The following is a 21,040-nucleotide window of genomic DNA, read 5'->3' as shown; positions in this document are numbered from 1 at the left end:
GGACTACACCGACTTGAATAAAGCCTGCCCAAAGGACAGCTTCCCACTCTCCAGCATCGACCAGCTCGTGGACTCCACTTCGGGGCATGAGCTGTTGGCATTCATGGACGCCTTCTCCGGATACAACCAGATCCGTATGGCACCAGAAGATGAAGAAAAGATGGCCTTCATCACCGACGGGGGTACCTACTGCTACAAAGTAATGCCATTCGGCTTAAAGAATGCCGGAGCAACTTATCAGAGGCTGGTCAGCCGGATCTTCAAAGACCAGATAGGCCGAAACATGGAGGTCTATGTTGATGACATGCTGGTGAAAAGCAAGGTGGCACAAGACCATGTGACTGACCTTGATGAAGCATTCTCCACACTCTGAAGGTACCAAATGAAGCTCAACCCAGCCAAATGTGCGTTCGGAGTCACCTCGGGCAAATTCCTTGGCTTCATCATTACGCAGCGGGAAATCGAGGCCAATCCCGAAAAGATCCGAGCGCTCCAAGAGATGACGCCTCTGAGGACAGTCAAGGAGGTACAACGGCTTACGGGCCGAGTCGCAGCTCTCGGGAGATTCATCTCCCGATCGGCCGAGCGCTGCCTTCCATTTTTTGCGACTCTTAAGAAGCCAAAGAACTTCCTATGGTCGGCCGAGTGCCAGCAATCTTTTGAAGAGCTCAAGCACCTTCTCGCTTCCCCTCCCCTGCTCACAAAGCCCCGGCAGGGTGAACTCCTCTACCTGTACTTAGCTGTTTTCCCTGTAGCAGTGAGCTCGGTCCTGGTTCGGGAGGAGGGCAAGCTCCAAAAGCCAGTATATTACACCAGCCGGGTCTTGAGGGATGCTGAGACCCGATACTCCAAGCTGGAGAAGACTGTTTATGCCTTGGTCATCTCAGCTCGGAGGCTCCGACCTTATTTCCAAGCCCACACGATGGCCGTGCTGACCGACCAGCCAGTAAAGCAGATCCTGCAAAGATCAGACCGCGCAGGCCGGATTACCAGGTGGGCCGTCGAGCTCGGAGAATTTGACCTCGAGTACCGACCCAGACCGGCGATCAAAGCGCAGGCACTCGCCGACTTTATAGTCGAGTGCACCATACCGGACGAGGCCGAGCCCAAACCTGAGCCTATGCCAATAGAGCAGACCCCGAGTTTGGCATGGACTTTGCACGTCGATGGCTCTTCAAACTCGGAGGGTAGCGGAGCGGGTCTCATCCTCACCAGCCCAGATGGGGTGGTTGCCGAACAAGCCTTACGCCTCGAGTTTTCTGCTTCCAACAACATGGCAGAATACGAAGCACTCATCGCCAGGCTCAAGCTAGCCAGAGAGCTAGGAGTGAAGGACCTGAGGGCCTTCAGCGATTCTCAGCTCGTCGTCAACCAAATCCTGGGTGACTTCGAAGCCAGAGACCCCACAATGCAGGAGTATCTTCGGAAGGTACGAGACCTCACCTCGACCTTGAATTCTTTCCACATCCAACATGTCGCCAGGTCAGAGAACCTTAGAGCCGACCAGCTGTCAAAGCTGGCGTCCTCTCGCATGAGCGAGCTTCCCAGAACGGCGGCACTGGAGTATCTCCAAAAATCCAGCACGGAGGAGCTCGAGCAGGCCCTTTGCATTGAGTTCGAGCCAAGCTGGATGGACGAGCTCATCAGCTATTTGCAAAACGAAGTCCTCCCCAGCAATGAACGTGAGGCTCGCCGAGTAAAGCGTTCCGCCGCCTGGTACATATTGCACGAGGGAAAGCTTTATCGAAGATCTTTCACCTCTTTCCTCCTCAGATGTCTCCGTCCGACAGAGGCTGATTATGCAATGCGTGAGGTCCATGAAGGAATTTGTGGAAATCATCTGGGGGGACGAGCATTGGCCCATAAGATTTTGCGCCAAGGGTATTACTGGCCGACACTCCAAAAGGATGCTTTGGACCTCGTCCGAAGATGCGACCGATGCCAGAGAAACGCCAATGTCCAACGCCGACCCTCGGCTTCGTTAACCTCCATCAGCTCCCCTTGGCCTTTTGCCCAGTGGGGAATCGACATCCTGGGACCATTCCCTCTGGCGACCGGGCAAAGAAAATTCCTAGTCGTCTCCATCGACTATTTTACCAAGTGGGTGGAAGCCGAGCCACTCGCCCGGATCACCGAGCAGAAGATGCGGAATTTTGTCTGAAAGTCAATAATCTGCAGATTTGGGCTCCCCCGCATCTTCATATCGGACAACGGCCGCCAGTTCGACAACCTCCGCTTTAGAGAATTCTGCTCCGAGCTTGGCATCGACCACCGCTTTACCTCGGTCGCGCACCCTCAGACAAACGGAGAAGCCGAGGTAACAAATCGTACTATTTTGCAGGGACTCAAAGCCAGGCTCGACAAATCCAAAGGACAGTGGGTCGAAGACCTATACAATGTCCTGTGGGCTTACCGGACCACATTTCGTGTCCCCACCGGCGAGACTCCCTTCAATTTAACATATGGAATGGAAGCTGTCATCCCGTTGGAGATCAGACTCCCTTCTCCGAGGGTAGAACACTATGATGCTAGCTCCAACTCCTCACAGCTCAGAAACAACCTGGACCTAATCGAGGAGACAAGGGAGGATGCCCAAGTTCGCATGGCAAGGTACCAGCAAAAGACAGCGCAGTACTACAACGCCAGAGTCAAAGTTAAATCCTTCAAAACAGGGGACCTCGTCCTTAGAAGAGCCGAGGCCTCCCGACCGACCGAACAAGGAAAACTGGCTCCAAACTGGAAGGGACCTTACCGAATCACACGCGTCCGGCGGCCCGGAACTTACAAGCTGGAGTCTCTCGATGGGACTCCCATTTCACGAAGCTGGAGTTCTGAAAATCTCCGCGTGTACTACCCGTAGAACCCCGAGAGGTTCCCCATTTTTTAATCATAAATCTCATTTTACAACAGCTTATGTGGACTTGTTCAAATTCGCCAATTCTCCTAATGATTGTCTCATGGTACCAGACCTGGCCCGGCTCGTCAATCAGCATAAAGCGGAGCCAGACGCCTTGACAAAATCTTGGAGCGTCAAACATCGAGCTCGGCTCGATCTCCATCGAACATCGAGCTCGGCTCGATCTCCATCGAACATCGAGCTCGGCTCGATCTCCATCGAACATCGAGCTCGGCTCGCTCTCCATCGAACATCGAGCTCGGCTCGATCTCCATCGAATACCTCGACCACGGTTGGGATGCCCCGATACTTCGGGATGACGGAGCACCTACGTGGTCTCCCTGAAGATGATCGTGAGTTCGTGGGTTCGTGGGTTCGTGAGTTCGTGAGTTCGAGATGCGATCTCCATCAAACATCGAGCTCGGCTCGATCTCCATCGATCATCATGCTCGGCTCGATCTCCTGTTCGTGATCAGTGAAACATTCGTGATTGGCGACAATCTCTGATGGCGGATTGGCTTCTATTATGCCGGCGTCCCTAAAGAACGGACTCCGAGCAAGAAGAGCGTCCTCGAAATCGCCGAGCAAAGTTCACAGCCTTGGCGTAAGACGCCCATGGTACCAGGTACCCATTCGATTAATGTCTTCACATTATTTCATTTACTTCATTCCTGATTAATTAATTACCTGAATGAAACCCCGACCAGCGTCGAGGTACCTGGTCGGGCTAATCATTGCTCGGCCTCACCCATCCCACATGCACTGTTCGACCGCGAGCCATGGCCTAGTTTGTACCAGCAGCTCGATGAATCCTCATCCCGAGCTTCGGGACATCCAACTCGGTTGTCGAAAGAAGTCCAACAATCCGCCTCGGTAACCTAAAGTCCGAGTTAAGTCCGAATAAAATTCGAGTTTAGTGACCTTTGGTCCTAGGGCTCGGCCGAATTCTGAGCTAAGCTCGAGAAGGCTTGCCGAGCCCAAGCATATTCTCTTAGACGTAAGCATCGCGATATTGCTGGTCGAAAGTCCGAGCAGCGGAAACTCGGACCTGAGCTCGGACTGGATAAATACGCCGAGCCTAAATGCAGGTCTAACTATGTAGCAGACGAAGTTGGGGCTGCAGAGCCCAAGTCCTTGGAACCTAAAGCGGACCCAAGTGAAGAAACTTAGGTCTACCGAAAATCGAAAACACAAACCAATTGCAAGTTACGAAAAAATATTTATTCATTTAAAGGAGCCCGTAGGCTAAGTACAGAGTTTGGGCTCGGCCTTAACAATATGGAGGCCACCCCAATTTACAAAAGTAAAGAGAACGAAAAAACTTTTAAGGCTCAGCTCTACTGTCCTCGGCGACTTCAGGAACGGCCGGTTCCTCTGCGATCGAGGTTCCTACCTCAGCCTCGGCGGCCTCGGGAGCAGCCTCGGCAATCTCGGGAGCAGCCTCGGGCGCCTCGGCCGGGCCCTCCTGGGCAGCCCGGTCAGCTGCCGGAGCTTCCGTCTCCACCTCCGACTCCTCGACCCCCGCTCCTGGTTGAAGCAGGTTAAGGTCGAAGTCTGGAAGAAGTCGCCGTAGTTGGTTGCGGAAGTCCTTGAAGCCCTGGATGAGCCCGTTTACGCCTTCCTCTTCCAGTAAGTCGCGAAACTCTTCCGATTCATGGAAGAGTTTAACGACGTCCTGGGCCTGCTCCCGAGCCTCCTTCTCCCGAGCCTCGTGGTAGGCGGCCTTTCGCTCCAAATTTTTTATTTCCTGATCGCGATCGACGAGCAAAGATTGCGCGTCGAGCAAACGGGCTTCGAGCACTTGGGCCTTGAGGTGAGCTTCCCCCACCTCCTGCTCGCGGATGGCGAGCGTCGACTCGGCTTCGGCCAGACGAGCCTCCACGGCGCGCACTTCAGATTTGACTAGAGTGTGCGCGCCCTTCTCCTCTTCGAGCTCGGCGGTCAGAGCCCGAATCTCGTCCTCGGCCGCCCCCACTCTCGTCTGGAGCTCCAGGCGCTCAGCCTCGGACACCAGGCGCCTCGCCTCGGCCTCCTCGTGCCCCCGCTGATGCCTTCGGGCTCGCTCCCGATAGTCTTGGATAATGTGCATCAGCGTCTCCGTCTCGTGCAGATGCTGTAAAAAGAGGGACGTGAGAAACAAATCCAATTTAAAATAAACTTGCACAAATATAGTTGCACGAACGGAGAGATAAACTTACCCGGACGGCAGAGCAAAGGGCAGAATCTATGAAGGCGCCATAATTCATGGACCGGATCTTGGCCTGGTCGGCCGGGAGCAGCGCGACCCGAAGAAACTCGCGCGCTACCTGGGGGTTGTTGAGGGCCGAGTCGCCCTCGAAAACCGTCCACCCGGGAGCGTAAGGCACCCGCTCCCGGGGGCCCGACGAGCCCGGAAGGCCGGCCTCGGCTGGCCTGGGCGGAGCCGACCCCGCAGCTTCTTGACTATTCCCCGGCTCGGGACTGGGGAATTGGGGTCGGACAGGCGGCCGATCTGACTGCCGCAAAGTTGGGGCGGGGCGCGCAAGCGCCAAACCCGCCGAAGAACTCCTCCCCCCTGGTCGGCGCTCGGGGCTTCCTGCCGACCAGGAATTTGTGAAATTGGCGCCGGACACGGAAGCGCTATCGTAGCCCCACCGGAGCTCGTGCCCCTGGAACCTGGGCCCTCCCTCCGACCAGCTTCAGAGTGCGCGGTGCTGGGAGCGCCCGTCTCGGCCGCCGCGGTCGCCGAGACCTTCGCCTTCTTCTTCGGCTCGGTCGGCTCCCCCGCGAGCTCGGCCGCCCTCTTCTGAAATCGGGCATACAGGACCTCGCTGTTGGTCACCATTTTTGCGATATCTGTCAGGGCGAGCAGGATTAGAACACGGAATAATAGCAGAGTAAAAAACAACTTTCTGTTGTTACCCTTATCCTGAGGACGCGCCGAGCTCAGGCCAACATTCACTAGAGCGTCCTCACTTATGAGGCCGCTCAGTAGAATACCGTCCCCAAGGCTGCGAACGGTGTCGAAGATCTCCTGCTCGCGCGTAGAAAGCTTGGGGACTTTATTGATGGACCTGAGTCGGGTCGGCCTCCACCTAGGGTCAAACCCCCATGTCCGTTCAGAGCCTAGAAAGAAGAATTTCTTCTTCCACTCGTGAATGGACGAAGGAGCGCCCTGGAAGAGTGGCCGACCCGCCCGAAGGGCAATGTAGAGCCACTCTCGGTCTCCCGGGTTCAACTTCAACACGAAGAGTCGCCGGAAAACGTTTACAGAAGTCGGAATCCCGAACGCCAAACATAGCGACAGGAAACCGACTACTGTCCTCCAGGCTTTCGAAGCGAGTTGCGCCGGGACCAACTGGTACTCCGTAAGCAACTCGTTCACGAACCCGTGAAGAGGAAATTGTAGGCCGGCCCAGAGTGCCTCCAGGTACACTCCGATCCGGCCTACCGGGGGATTCGTTACCCGATCCCCCAACCCGGCGGGCTCCAGACGGAACCCTCGTCGAGGAAAGAACCATTCCTCGGCCATCTCGACCTCCAACTCACTCATGGTGGACTCGACATCACTTGGACCGAGACCCATTAGGAAGAGGAAAGAAGGGTTCTGAGAGGATAAAAAAAAGGGGGACCTTTGAAGGATGCCGGAGATAAGAAGCTTCGGACTGAGAAAAGCTGGAGGAAGAAGACAATAGGAAAGTAGCTGGAGGCCAGGTGAGGATTTATATAGATCCCTCCAACGGCCCAGATCAGCGAGAAAAAATGCTGCTCCCCATTCAGATCACGACGCGTGTTGGCCCGAAAGACGGAGCGCCACATTCAATTCGGGCTGACGCCTCGAACACAGAAGCGCCTCGTTGGATCGTGCGGCCCTATCATGAGCCCACGACGCGAGGACGCTTCGGAGAAGGCACCCTAATAATGAGACGTTTCGGAAAAGAAGAGACGCCGCCTATTAAAAGCATCTCGAAGCGCGCGATAATTCGAAACGCGCGATAATTTGAAATTTCCTTAACTCATAATAGCCCGACTAAAACTACTTCCCGCGCTCAAGCTGGTGGCCAGCTGGAACTCGGAAGTCGGGGGGTAGTGTTGGGGGGAAAACCCAAGTCATGCCAGAAAGGCGCTCGACCAGGGAGCGCCGACCAGAGAGGCGCCTGGCCAGGGAGCGCCGACCAGAAAGGCGCCCGACCTCACAACGCTCAAGCTGAAGGCACCCCGCTGAGCAACTGGCTCGGCTCGGCACCTGTGCCGAGCCCATGCCTTTCCAAATATCCAACTCTCGCCTAATCCTCTAGAGGATCTGACAACCAGATACCCAACTCCACCGTACTCTGTTACTGTCCTCAAGCCATTAAGGCACGTGACCTCCGCAGGCCTTCGGCACGCCCTATCATTAATGCGTGTGACCCCTGCGGACCTCCGATGCACTCAACCATTAAATGAATACGGCTCAAGATGATCTCCGGATCACTGGACCATCAAAGCGTATGGCTCTCTCTGATCACTGGTTCACTCAGCAATCAATGCACTTGCTATCTACGACCCCAGGCCCACCACGGCCGGCGGTTCAACCACTCCAACAGGTCCGATCAACCATGACAGTTCGCTGACTCCGGTCTGATCCGGTCTTATTCTCCACAACGCCATTAATGAGCATGATCGTGCCCAATTATCACAAAAAAGACAATTTACCCTGTCACCTCTCAGGTAACATAATATCCTTCTATAAAAGGAAACCTGGGGGGAAAAGAAAAAACGGACACACACAGGAACAAACATTCTCCTCTTTTATTCCACTCATATACTAGCCCCCCTCTGACTTAAGCATCGGAGGGCCGGCGCCGGAGATCCCGGCCACCGGCTTTCTTGCAGGATCTTCCAGGAGGACGCCACCAGCCGGCGCGCCGCACCCACTGTTCCAGCAGCGGAGCTCCTCCCCTCTCGGCTCACGGTCACCCCCGGGTCCAATTTCCAGCAACACCGACCACCGGCCGTCTGTTGGCCGGCTATTGGTCTCTGAGCCCAGGCATCACCTGCAGCCATTCTCTTCCTTCCTCTTTCTTGGTTAGAGAGAGAAACTTTCTTTCTCCCTCTTTCTCTCTGTTTTCCATACTTTCTCTCTCTTATTCTTTCTATTATCTCTCTCTATGAAGTTTTTTTCTTTTGATTCATAGCCAAACATGTTAATTGATTTAGGTTGACCATGCCATTAACAACCAAACCCAAACCCCTAATTGAACTTGAACTGAGATTCTCTCTCTTCTCCATCCTTTCTCTCTCTCTCTAAAAAAGTTAAATTCAATAGGAACTCTTCACAATGATTTTGAATTGACCCTGATGAAGGATCTTGATCTAAGGTCGTCAGGCGACATGTCAAACCCACTCTAGCTTCTGCTAAATATTGTTAGATTTGATCACCCCTGATTTTTGTTAAATTATCTATGCCCTAATCCGAGAATGATTTGATGTATTTTACTTTGATCGGACTGACCGAAGTGTCGACCACTCTCGCTTGGTCAGCCCTATGAGGATGTTGGAATTTAGAATTTTATTTTTATAAAATTATGATGAAATTCTAATAAAAAGTATAATTTTAAAATATTAGGCTCTAAGAAGGATTTTTGGAATTAATAGGATCTATTAGTTGGATTGCATTTATAAGGCAAGTAATATAATATTTTTCTAGATTTATTGGCAAATTCTATGTATTTTTTTGAGTCGAATCATTCTTTATTTATAAATTTGATGCATAGTGTTATATGCCTTTTTCTAGAATATTGTTTGATTCTTGATTGAATGTATTAGTTTGGATATGGATTATGTTTGATTGATTTCGATATCAAATTTTTCGATTTGGAATACTGAACATATTTTGAGAAAACGAGTTTTGAATCGAAATAAATTTGGACTTGCAGTCAGACTATATTGAGAACCCCGCCAATGGAGGCTAATATGTTGGCACATAATTTGTCCTGAATGGTGTCTAAGATGATTAGTGACATCCCACCAACAGACTAACAGTCTTGAAGAATTTTGTTGCAAGATGATGTACAGCTCATTGCAAAAAGATTAGTCAGTGTTATGATCCTAGCCATAGAAAGATATGGTCATAGTTTTTGGCGGTCGAGTTAAATTTGATGATTTGAAAAAATAAATTTATGAATGATATTTGGATTTTAAAATTGAATTTATTGTAAGTAATATTTTACTTTTTCTAAATTTATTAGCAATTATAAAATTATTATATTCATAACTTTTGAGTGGTATTATTCATGATGAATGAATTTACGGAAAATATTATTTTGAAATATTATGACGATATATGATGCTATTATATATATGATTAATTGATTTTTGACATTGCATTATTTTAGAATTGAAATATAAAATCTGGAACTAGTTGAATTTCGACCTGGTTATGTTGAAGATCCCGCCAATGGGGGCTAATACGTTGACACGTGATTTGTCCTGGAGGTCATGTCTAAAATAATTAGTGACAAACCACCAGCAGACCAGCAGTCCTGAAAGACTTTGCTGCAAGATGATGCACGGCTCACCGCAAGAAGATTAGTCGGTGTTATGACCTTGCCATAGAAAAAATGTGGTCATAGCTTAGGATCAATAAAATAAATTAAATATTTGAAAGAATTTGAATCTATGAACATAATTTTAATATTTTGAGAAAGATTTGATTTATATATTAGTACTGCATATATGCTTATTTTCTGCATATTATTATCTATTTGATTGCTTGATTTATCTAACTAGAGTGTTCATTGCTTACTGGGCTGTTTAGCTCATTATACGATTTTTTATTTTTTTATATATTCAGAGAACTAGCCTACTGGGATTTTTAATATGGAAGAGCGGTTAGAAGAACTGTGGCACCAGTTATCTTAGATTAGATTTTATTTAAACTGATGCATTACCTTAGACTAATGTTGGAATTGTGAGAGATTGTAGTTTGAGTTAGTTAAAGAAATAAAGTTTGCATATTATTAGTCAAATTGTTCCGCTACATATTTATGATATCATGTTGAGATGCCTTTCATATTTGTGGAAAGAGTTTTCTATGCATATGCAACGGTTGCTGTAACCCCCGGCTCGCGATCTCGGGTGTGGGGCGTGACAATCTATGTTATTGATACCCATGTTTTATTTTAGAAACTTCTCCAAATATGCCAAAGGTTACTATTTTATTTGTGTTGGATAATGGATAGGGATGAAAGTTTAGTATCTATATGGATCTATTTTTATATTCGAATTTCTTCAGATATGGATAAAAAATTTGTGTATCCGACCCATATCCACATTCGTATCCATATCCATACAAAAATGGATATAGAAATGGATAAATAACTACCCAATTTGTATCTGAATATTTGATTCTATTTGCAGCTCTATTTAATTTTATATAACACTTGTGAACTTTTAATGAATATATATAACCGCATTGCTATTCACTTGATTTAGCATCCATTTAGTAATATCCATTTAGTTACAAAGTTTAATTACTCAACTTATATCCATATTTATATCTATATTTTCAGTATCTAATTTGTATCCATATTTTTTAAAAACAAATATAGATATGAATTTATATCTATTTTCATCAAACAAAATAAATATGAATATAGATATATTGGTATCAAATCCATATCTGATTTGGTTTCAACCCTAACAATGGAGAAACTAAATTCAAAAGGTAGACCCTAGATAGATATATGGTTTCACTAGCTTTTCCATTAGTTTAGATTACTTAGCAGGAAACACACATTATGACCAATTGTTGTAGGCTTCGGTGATTTGCGTATGAAGTAGCCTCAGGTGGGAGAGTAGTGTATTTCCTTTTAAAAAGCAACCAAGATCTTGCCTAGATGTTATGACACACCAGATGCCATGCAATTATATGGATCAATGGATATGGCCGCAACATTAGAATACTGCAAGTAATAGAGGATGGCGAAAACTGAGGTAAGGGCATTAATACAAACAAAGCAAATTATGGTTAAGCAAGCATCTGAAATTTGAATTCTGAATTTAAAACTTGAATTGGTAAGAGGTGAATATATCTTCCATTTAAATATTGGGTGCTATGTATAGGATCACAAGTGGACAATGACCCTTTTGGTTTCAGGTTGATTTATCTTTCTGGACCGGTCAAGTGGAACAGGCCTAACTTCCCATCTGGCTTCAAGGGCTGGGTTATTACAAAGAATAGATCAATGATTAGAAGTAATACAAAAAAGATAGTGCACCTAGTAATCTCAGGAAAATTCTGAGTCTTGCTAATAGTAGCAAAAGTCCTATCAATTCTCTCCCATACCTATGCTTGACCGCTATGATTATTACACAAAGTAAAATGTACGCCCAAATACGCCCAAATAACAAAGATCAAATAAGCCATTAGGGGAGGTAAAAGAATAAAATTTCCTGACACCGATCTTATTAGTGAAAGGCTTACCGCCCATCTTTTCAGAAGAATCATCAACACAATTAAAATCTCCAACAATTAATGTAGGCAATCCTTGATCAATAATAGATATAGAATTCACCTCTGTCCAACGAACGGCCAATGGAATCCATTGTGCTTTCCTTGGCTTTGTAATAACGAAAATTATTTGATGCGAACAACTATTAAAAGCATCAATTTTCACATTTTCTCGTTGCTACATAGCAAAAATACCACCCTTTAATCCTTGCATCTCAATAGCATAGAAACACCAATTAGGTGGAAGTAGGAGTTGAGCCTGTGATATGAAAGAGTAGATGCCCTACAAGCCAATCGCAATATGTATTGCGAAAGGTTTTTTCTTTTGATTTGTCCAAATCATGTACATGATATTTAAATATGAATAAAGGCGTTATGTTTTATCATATGCTGTTGATTATATTTATGATAAACTCCTTAGTTTAGGGCAATGGTTTTAAGACTATGATGAGATCATACTAGTGAGACTTAAAATCCTAAAATCCTAATCTTAAATATTCCCAGTCATTGGTACATTGAGTCGGGGATCAATGATTACCGGAAAGACTGGCATGTCTTATGTATGCTCGATGCAGAGGATGATTGATCTCACAATCATTTGTGTGGAGACACTAATACAAAGATGTGGGTGCTCATTAGAGGAATGAGTTCACTGAATTGACCTACAAAGAGAAATCTTATGAAGTCTTACTTACATGTCAAAAGATGATTCTCTTAGTGGGAGTTGTGCAACTGATCCTATGACCTGAGATCACCATGGTATCTTGTGCACATGAACCCATATTTTGGTTTACACTCATTTATGACAATAAGTTATGTACGAGGTCTTCTGGATATGGTGAATTGTGTACGAAGATTATGAGTAGGTCAACAAGGAATTAATCACTTCTAGTAAGAGAAGATAGCATCCTATTTATTCTAATCATATGATAATTCAGGAAACCTTTGATCAAAGTAGAATGAAAATTAGAAAGAGTTTCTAATGTTTCATTATTTGAATTATCATTAAAAGATTGAGAAAAATATGAATATGAAATTGAGTTTGACATATATTCATACTCATATGCATATTTGGGATGCAGTTTGATTAAAGGATTGAATTGCATGGTAACTTGCCACTGAAGGGTATTTTTGGTATTTCCACCAAATTCCATATTTTCCGGGTAGACATGACACGTTGCTAGACGTCAATCTTGTTTTATAGGTTTGATCAAATTAAAGAGTTAATTCGATCACCAATTAGAAAGGATTCTAATTGTTAAGTTCGGGTTCGCGCAGTTTGGACTTAAATCGATTAGAAGAGTTCTAATCAAGTTGGGTCAACTCGCACTCACACCTATTGCTGGCTAAGTATGGAACCCAATGGGTCACACACAAGAAAACTTATCAAGGGTCTAATTGGATTAGATCATGTTTGCAAGATAAACATCCTAGCAGGTGTTGCAAACCTTAGCTCCTAATTCGAATTGGATTCGAATCTGATTCGAATTGGATTCGAATCGGATTCTTAATTGATCTAATTTGATTAGATCATATTCTAATACGGGTTAGCCAAGAGTTGGCACCTAATTGGCTTGGTTTGAGTCTAATTGGATTAGATTTAATAAATCATTCAATCTAGACTGTTAGATCTTGATCAACGTTGGAGGGTGAACACTTGGGCACCTAGTGAAAATTCTGCATATTGGATTAGCGTTAGAGGTATTCTTCTATTTCTGCATTTATATTATATTATTTGATTGCTTTCATTAAGGTGATCTTGGCTTATAAGGGTTTTATGTTAAGGAACTTTATCAAGAAATTTTTAAAATTCCTAACTTCCGCTGCGCATTATAACATGCTAAAATCCTTCAAGTGGTATCAGAGCCATCCTTAATTGGTTCAATCAAATAATTATGTATGATGTATGATTATTAATTTACTATGAGATAGTAATGTCATATGCTTAGAGAAATGCTGAAATGTATGATTAATATATGATATGTTATGTAATAAAATATCATGATATGAAATTTTTCATATGAAAATATGTTGAAGCATGTTAATTAATTGCTTATGATTTATACATGCTATGAGATAGCCATGATGCATAATAGTTTATTTTAGACATGTTAAATGTATGTTACAATTAAAGAATGTGCTAGAGACTAGTAAGCCCTCAATAAAAATTATATTAAGTCATAGTGTTGAAAAACTTTGAGCTAACCTATTCTAGAACAATTAATCTAATTGGTGTCTAAGGAAAGCACTAAAGGTGGTTACTTAATTAGGACCTTACTCTCTGAGTAAGGGGAGCCTCCCACCTGCTTACCTGGCCAATTGTTTGATTGCCTATTATGGATAAGCTTAATATTGATATAACACTATTGATAGCCTTCCTTCATGCCTCGATATTATTATGTCAAGATCCATGCTAGTTTGTTGTGCTAACACAAGACTTGCAATGGGGACTGATGTTATACTGTCTTGGTGCATTAAGATGCTTATGGCATATTTTAATATATTGCCTTGTTGTGCAACCACAAGGGCAATATTATTCGAATATGATTATATGGAAATGAAGGGTTTGACTTAACTAAAATATTATTGTTTGTTGTGCTAACACAAGGCAATAAGTATTTTAAGAGGACAAGATAAAGTTGAGAATTGCATGAGATGCAATTGGAAAGAGTTTCCTACCTTTGAACTCATAAGAGTTTGTTGTGTAAACACAAGGCTTTTTATGATGAATTAGGATCTCAACCCTACTAAGAAAAATTATATTTTCACGTTTATCATAGGAGAGGGCTATGATATTCGATAAAAATAGTAGGAGACAAATTAGATTAAAGTCCTTATCTAGTTGCAAACATGTCATCATGATTGGTCTGCTTATATTAGTTTTGTTTTGCATATGTAGAATTATTAAATGGTTTCTTCACTTTCACTAAGAGGCATCTTAGATGCCAACAAGTTGACCGGACCAAACTATGTGGACTGGTTGAGGAATTTAAAGATAGTACTCACTCAGGAGAAAATTTCCTATATACTTGAAACCCCTGATCTTGGAGATCTAGGGGATGATGCTACAGAAGAGGAGGTTGCCACACATAAGATGTGGAAAAATGACAGTGTGACTGTCAAATGTATCATACTTGCCTCTATGAACAATGAATTACAGAGGCAACATGAAGGCATGGATACTCAATCCATACTTCTCAATTTAAAAGAGTTGTATGGAGAACAAAGCAGGACTGCTAGGTATGAGATATCTAAGCAGTTGTTCCATGCTAGAATGAATGAAGGAACTCCAGTGCAAAACCATGTTCTTATGGTTATAGACTTGATCACCAGATTAAGTCAATTAGGTTTTGCTATGGATAGTGAGCTCAGTCAGGATTTGATCCTGCAATCACTGCCTGATTCATTCTCTCAGTTTGTTGTGAACTTTCACATGAACAAGCTGAACACCTCCCTGCCCGAGCTGTTAAATATGCTCAAAACAGCTGAAGGGCATATTAAGAAGGATAAAGGTCCACTCCTTCTTATAAATAGCACCTCTATGAGGAAATCGGGAAATAAGGGTTCTAAGAAACGATTGAACCCCAAGAGTAGCATCAAAAAGAAAAAAGGAAAGAAAAACTCCGGATCAAGTACCTGTTTTCATTGCGGCAAAGCTGGCCACTGGAAAAGGAATTGCAAGAGTTTTCTTGCAAGTATGAAGACCGATGCAAGAGTTGCATCAAAAGGTATGTTTATGTTACATGCCAACTTGTCATTAAGTTCTTCAAATTCAAATTCATGGGTATTGGATACCGGCTGTGGTTTTCACATTTGCAAATCTTTGCATGGACTACAGAAAATTAAAATTTTGAAGAAAGGTGACTTCGAGCTGTATGGCGCTGGAGGAGAGTCCATCCAGGCTGAAGCTGTTGGAACCTACAACTTGGAATTGCCTTCGGAAAAGCTCCTACAATTAGAAGATTGTTATTATATGCCCAAAATTATTAGAAATGTAATTTCCATTCCTTTGTTGTTAAAGAAAGGTTTTGAAATTAATGGAAAGGGCAATGGTTGCTCTATTTATTTTTCTAATAAGCATCTTTGCAATGGCATTATGGAAAATGGTCTTCTAGTTTTATTACTTAATGACAATGTCTTTCATATTAATAAAAGCAATAAAAGAAAGAGAGAGGAAGTGAATAATACCCTCCTTTGGCATTGCCGACTTGGTCACATAAGTGAATCAAGAATTAACAAGTTATACAAAGAAGAGTTCTTTGATCCTTATGATTATGAATCATTAGGAACTTGTGAATCTTGTCTTATGGGAAAAATGACCAAGTCTCCATTCACTGGACATGGAGAAAGGGCAAGTGAGTTATTAGGACTTATACATACAGATGTATGTGGTCCTATGACAACTCCAGCTAGAGGTGGATACTCTTACTTCATCACATTCACTGATGATTTATCAAGGTTCGGATTTGTGTATCTTATGAAACATAAATACGAAGCCTTTGATAAGTTTAAAGAGTATCAAAGTATGGTTGAAAAACAAACCGGAAAGTGTATTAAAATCCTTCGATCTGATCGAGGAGGTGAATACCTTTCTAGTGAATTTTTAAATCATCTTAAAGAAAAGGGCATTCTCTCTGAATGGACACCTCCGTATACGCCACAACTAAATGGTGTAGCTGAACGGAGGAATCGTACTCTATTAGATATGGTAAGATCCATGATGTGCTTTACAGATCTTCCTATTTCCTTCTGGGGTTATGCCTTAGAAACTGCTACATATGTGCTAAACAGGATACCTTCAAAATCTGTATCTAGTACTCCATATGAGATATGGAGAGGTAGAAAGCCCAATCTTAAATATTTTAAAATATGGGGCTGCCAAGCATATGTCAAAAGAAATTTTGGACATAAGCTAAGTGCTAGATCAGATAAATGTACATTTATAGGTTATTCCAAAGAAAGTATTGGATATCTCTTCTATCACCCTACTGAACAAAAGGTATTTGTTAGTAGGCATGCCACTTTCTTAGAAAAAGAGTTTATCTTAGAAAAGGGCAGTGAAAGAAGAATTGAACTTAATGAAGTTCAAGACCTACAAATAGAAACACAAGAAATTCTTCAACCAAATGTACCCATTGATGAAGTACAACCACAACACACATCTCCTCTCCAAAGGTCAGATAGAGTGCGAAATGCACCTAAGAGGTATGGGTTTATCATTGAGAATGATGAAGCCCACATCATCGAAAATGATGATCCTCTGACCTATTCGGAAGCTATCATGAGTAATGACTCTAACAAATGGTTAGAAGCTATGAAATCCGAAATAGACTCTATGTATACCAACCAAGTATGGACTTTGGTTGATGCACCAGAAGGTGTTAACCCTATAGGTTGCAAATGGGTCTATAAGAAGAAGATTGGAGCAGATGGCCAAGTAGAAACCTACAAGGCTAGATTGGTGGCAAAAGGTTTCAGGCAAAAGCAAGGAATTGACTATGATGAAACTTTTTCACCAGTTGCCATGCTTAAATCTATTCGGATTTTGCTTGCAATAGCTGCATACTATGATTATGAAATTTGGCAGATGGATGTCAAAACCGCCTTCCTTAATGGTTATCTTGAGGAAGAGGTTTACATGACACAGCCAGAAGGATTTGTCTCAAGTGGGAGAGCAAATCAAGTATGCAAGCTTAAGAGATCCATTTATGGATTAAAGCAAGCATCGAGGAGTTGGAACATCCGTTTTGATACAACAGTCAAAGAGTTTGGTTTTATCAAAAATGTGGATGAACCATGTGTGTACAAGAAGACTAGTGGGAGTGCCGTTGTCTTCTTAATATTGTATGTAGATGACATACTAATCATTGGAAATGATATTCCAATGTTACAATCGGTCAAGACTTGGCTATCAAAAAGCTTTTCCATGAAAGACTTGGGAGAAGCATCCTATATACTTGGTATAAAGATCTATAGGGATAGATCTAAAAGGATGCTAGGCTTGTCCCAGTCTAAGTACATAGATCGTGTGCTAAAAAGATTCAGCATGGAAGGAAGTAAAAGAGGTTACTTACCTATGAGTCATGGCATACGTCTCTCTAAGAAGATGTCTCCTAAGACATCTGAAGAGAGGAATAGAATGAATTCTATTCCCTATGCTTCGGCAGTAGGATCAATTATGTATGCTATGCTATGTACTAGGCCTGATGTTGCTTATGCCTTAGGCATAACAAGCAGATTCCAGGCTGATCCAGGAGAAAATCATTGGATAGTTGTGAAAAATATTCTTAAGTACTTAAGAAGGACTAAAGATATTTTTCTAGTTTATGGAGGATCTGAGTTGAAACTAGAAGGATTTTCTGATTCTAGTTTTCAATCAGATCCAGATGATAGCAAGTCCACTTCAGGGTATGTCTTTACCCTAAATGGTGGTGCAGTGAGCTGGAAGAGTTCCAAGCAGCAAACTGTAGCTGACTCAACTACTGAGGCAGAATACATCGCTGTAAGTGAAGCCGCTAAGGAAGCTGTCTGGATGAAGAAGTTCATCGCTGAGTTGGGAGTAGTTCCTGAGATTGCTGGACCAGTTTCAGTTTATTGTGACAACACTGGAGCTGTTGCTCAAGCAAAGGAACCAAGATCTCATCACAAATCCAAGCACATTCTAAGACGCTTCCACCTCGTTCGAGAGATCGTCGAGAGACAAGACATAGTCATTGAACGAGTAGACACAAAGAACAACTTAGCAGACCCGTTCACTAAAGCTCTACCACAACAGCAGTTCGATCGCCACCTCGATTGTATGGGGATAAAATATAAGAGCGATTGGCTTTAGTGCAAGTGGGAGATTGAAAGAGTAGATGCCCTACAAGCCAATCGCAATATGTATTGCGAAAGGTTTTTTCTTTTGATTTGTCCAAATCATGTACATGATATTTAAATATGAATAAAGGCGTTATGTTTTATCATATGCTGTTGATTATATTTATGATAAACTCCTTAGTTTAGGGCAATGGTTTTAAGACTATGATGAGATCATACTAGTGAGACTTAAAATCCTAAAATCCTAATCTTAAATATTCCCAGTCATTGGTACATTGAGTCGGGGATCAATGATTACCGGAAAGACTGGCATGTCTTATGTATGCTCGATGCAGAGGATGATTGATCTCACAATCATTTGTGTGGAGACACTAATACAAAGATGTGGGTGCTCATTAGAGGAATGAGTTCACTGAATTGACCTACAAAGAGAAATCTTATGAAGTCTTACTTACATGTCAAAAGATGATTCTCTTAGTGGGAGTTGTGCAACTGATCCTATGACCTGAGATCACCATGGTATCTTGTGCACATGAACCCATATTTTGGTTTACACTCATTCATGACAATAAGTTATGTACGAGGTCTTCTGGATATGGTGAATTGTGTACGAAGATTATGAGTAGGTCAACAAGAAATTAATCACTTCTAGTAAGAGAAGATAGCATCCTATTTATTCTAATCATATGATAATTCAGGAAACCTTTGATCAAAGTAGAATGAAAATTAGAAAGAGTTTCTAATGTTTCATTATTTGAATTATCATTAAAAGATTGAGAAAAATATGAATATGAAATTGAGTTTGACATATATTCATACTCATATGCATATTTGGGATGCAGTTTGATTAAAGGATTGAATTGCATGGTAACTTGCCACTGAAGGGTATTTTTGGTATTTCCACCAAATTCCATATTTTCCGGGTAGACATGACACGTTGCTAGACGTCAATCTTGTTTTATAGGTTTGATCAAATTAAAGAGTTAATTCGATCACCAATTAGAAAGGATTCTAATTGCTAAGTTCGGGTTCGCGCAGTTTGGACTTAAATCGATTAGAAGAGTTCTAATCAAGTTGGGTCAACTCGCACTCACACCTATTGCTGGCTAAGTATGGAACCCAATGGGTCACACACAAGAAAACTTATCAAGGGTCTAATTGGATTAGATCATGTTTGCAAGATAAACATCCTAGCAGGTGTTGCAAACCTTAGCTCCTAATTCGAATTGGATTCGAATCTGATTCGAATTGGATTCGAATCGGATTCTTAATTGATCTAATTTGATTAGATCATATTCTAATACGGGTTAGCCAAGAGTTGGCACCTAATTGGCTTGGTTTGAGTCTAATTGGATTAGATTTAATAAATCATTCAATCTAGACTGTTAGATCTTGATTAACGTTGGAGGGTGAACACTTGGGCACCTAGTGGAAATTCTGCATATTGGATTAGCGTTAGAGGTATTCTTCTATTTCTGCATTTATATTATATTATTTGATTGCTTTCATTAAGGTGATCTTGGCTTATAAGGGTTTTATGTTAAGGAACTTTATCAAGAAATTTTTAAAATTCCTAACTTCCGCTGCGCATTATAACATGCTAAAATCCTTTATGATAAACCTCTGACAGCGGGAATAAAAGACGGTTTCCCTTAGGTTGTGCGGAACCCAAAGGAATATTGCACGACTTTCAAAGCAACTCAAATCCTAATTAATTAAGTTTTTTTCCGTAAAAGTGGCTACTCATTTTATATAGCTCTATCGTGAGTACAATATGCTAGATCACAGAAAAGTAAAAAATACAAAGAAGGAGGAGCGTCTGATACGGACGTCCAAAAAAAATCCCCGAAATGCCGGACGACAAAGGAGGCGACTCAGTCTGCTGCCCGATTCGCCTCCCTGAACACGTGTACTGCTTGAAAGTCACCCATCAACTGAGCCATCCTGCGAGTCTTCCGAATAAGGGGATGATCATCGCCATACTGGTCCGCCCTTTGGATCCAATCGATCATCATAGATGAGTTTCCCTCGAGGTACACCCGCTAGATGCCAAGTACCTGCCTCGCATAGGATATACCCTTCCAGGCTGCCCGCAGCTCTGCCCCAACCACTGTAAGTCCTGGCGTGAGCGGCTCTCCTACCGCTATCATTCTACCACGGTGGTCTTTGATCACAAATCCAACCCCTCCAGTCACACCATCCATTGATCTACTGTCGTCGAAGTTTACTTTGAGATAACCAAGAAGTGGAGGTACCCAAAAAACAAGGGCGAATCGGAGCGCTGAACCAGCATGAGGAATACCCCAGATGTCCCTAGCCATCCCAGAAGTAAACACAGCGGCAGCCGCAGTGACCTCCTTCACATGTAGCGTCGCTCTATCCACCATCATCCACGGGAGCGACCTCCTCTCTTCAAACAGGCCGGCATTCATGTCCAACCAAATGCAGTAAGACAAGTATGCCATAAAAATTCCTACCTCAGCAGATCTATGACTCCGCATGGAGTCCCTCAGCAAAGGAATCAAGTCCTACACCGATACCGCCGAGTCAGGTAGTGGTATCGATGACCTCCTCCAAATCTCTCGGACCCTAGGGCACTGCAGAAGAACATGCTTGGTGGTCTCCTCCATCTCTACACATTCCTCACAACACTGAGATACCCTCATGCCACGCCGAGCTAATAAGCTCCTGGTTAGAAGACAGCCCCAAGCCATCTTTCAGATGAAGAGCGCCATACGGGGATGAATCCGCAGCCTCCATATCCAACCACCCTCAATCTATCGAGCTGGCTCCCTACTGATCAGAGCATGAAGATCTCTAGCTTACAACTGTGACCGTCCCGTCGGCAGCCA

This window comes from Phoenix dactylifera, chromosome 16, assembly GCF_051530095.1.
Source record: "Phoenix dactylifera cultivar Ajwa chromosome 16, Ajwa_hap1_PhDact_Kaust_v1.1, whole genome shotgun sequence".
NCBI classification, from domain to species: domain Eukaryota; kingdom Viridiplantae; phylum Streptophyta; class Magnoliopsida; order Arecales; family Arecaceae; genus Phoenix; species Phoenix dactylifera.
Note: the sequence above shows the minus strand (reverse complement) of the source record.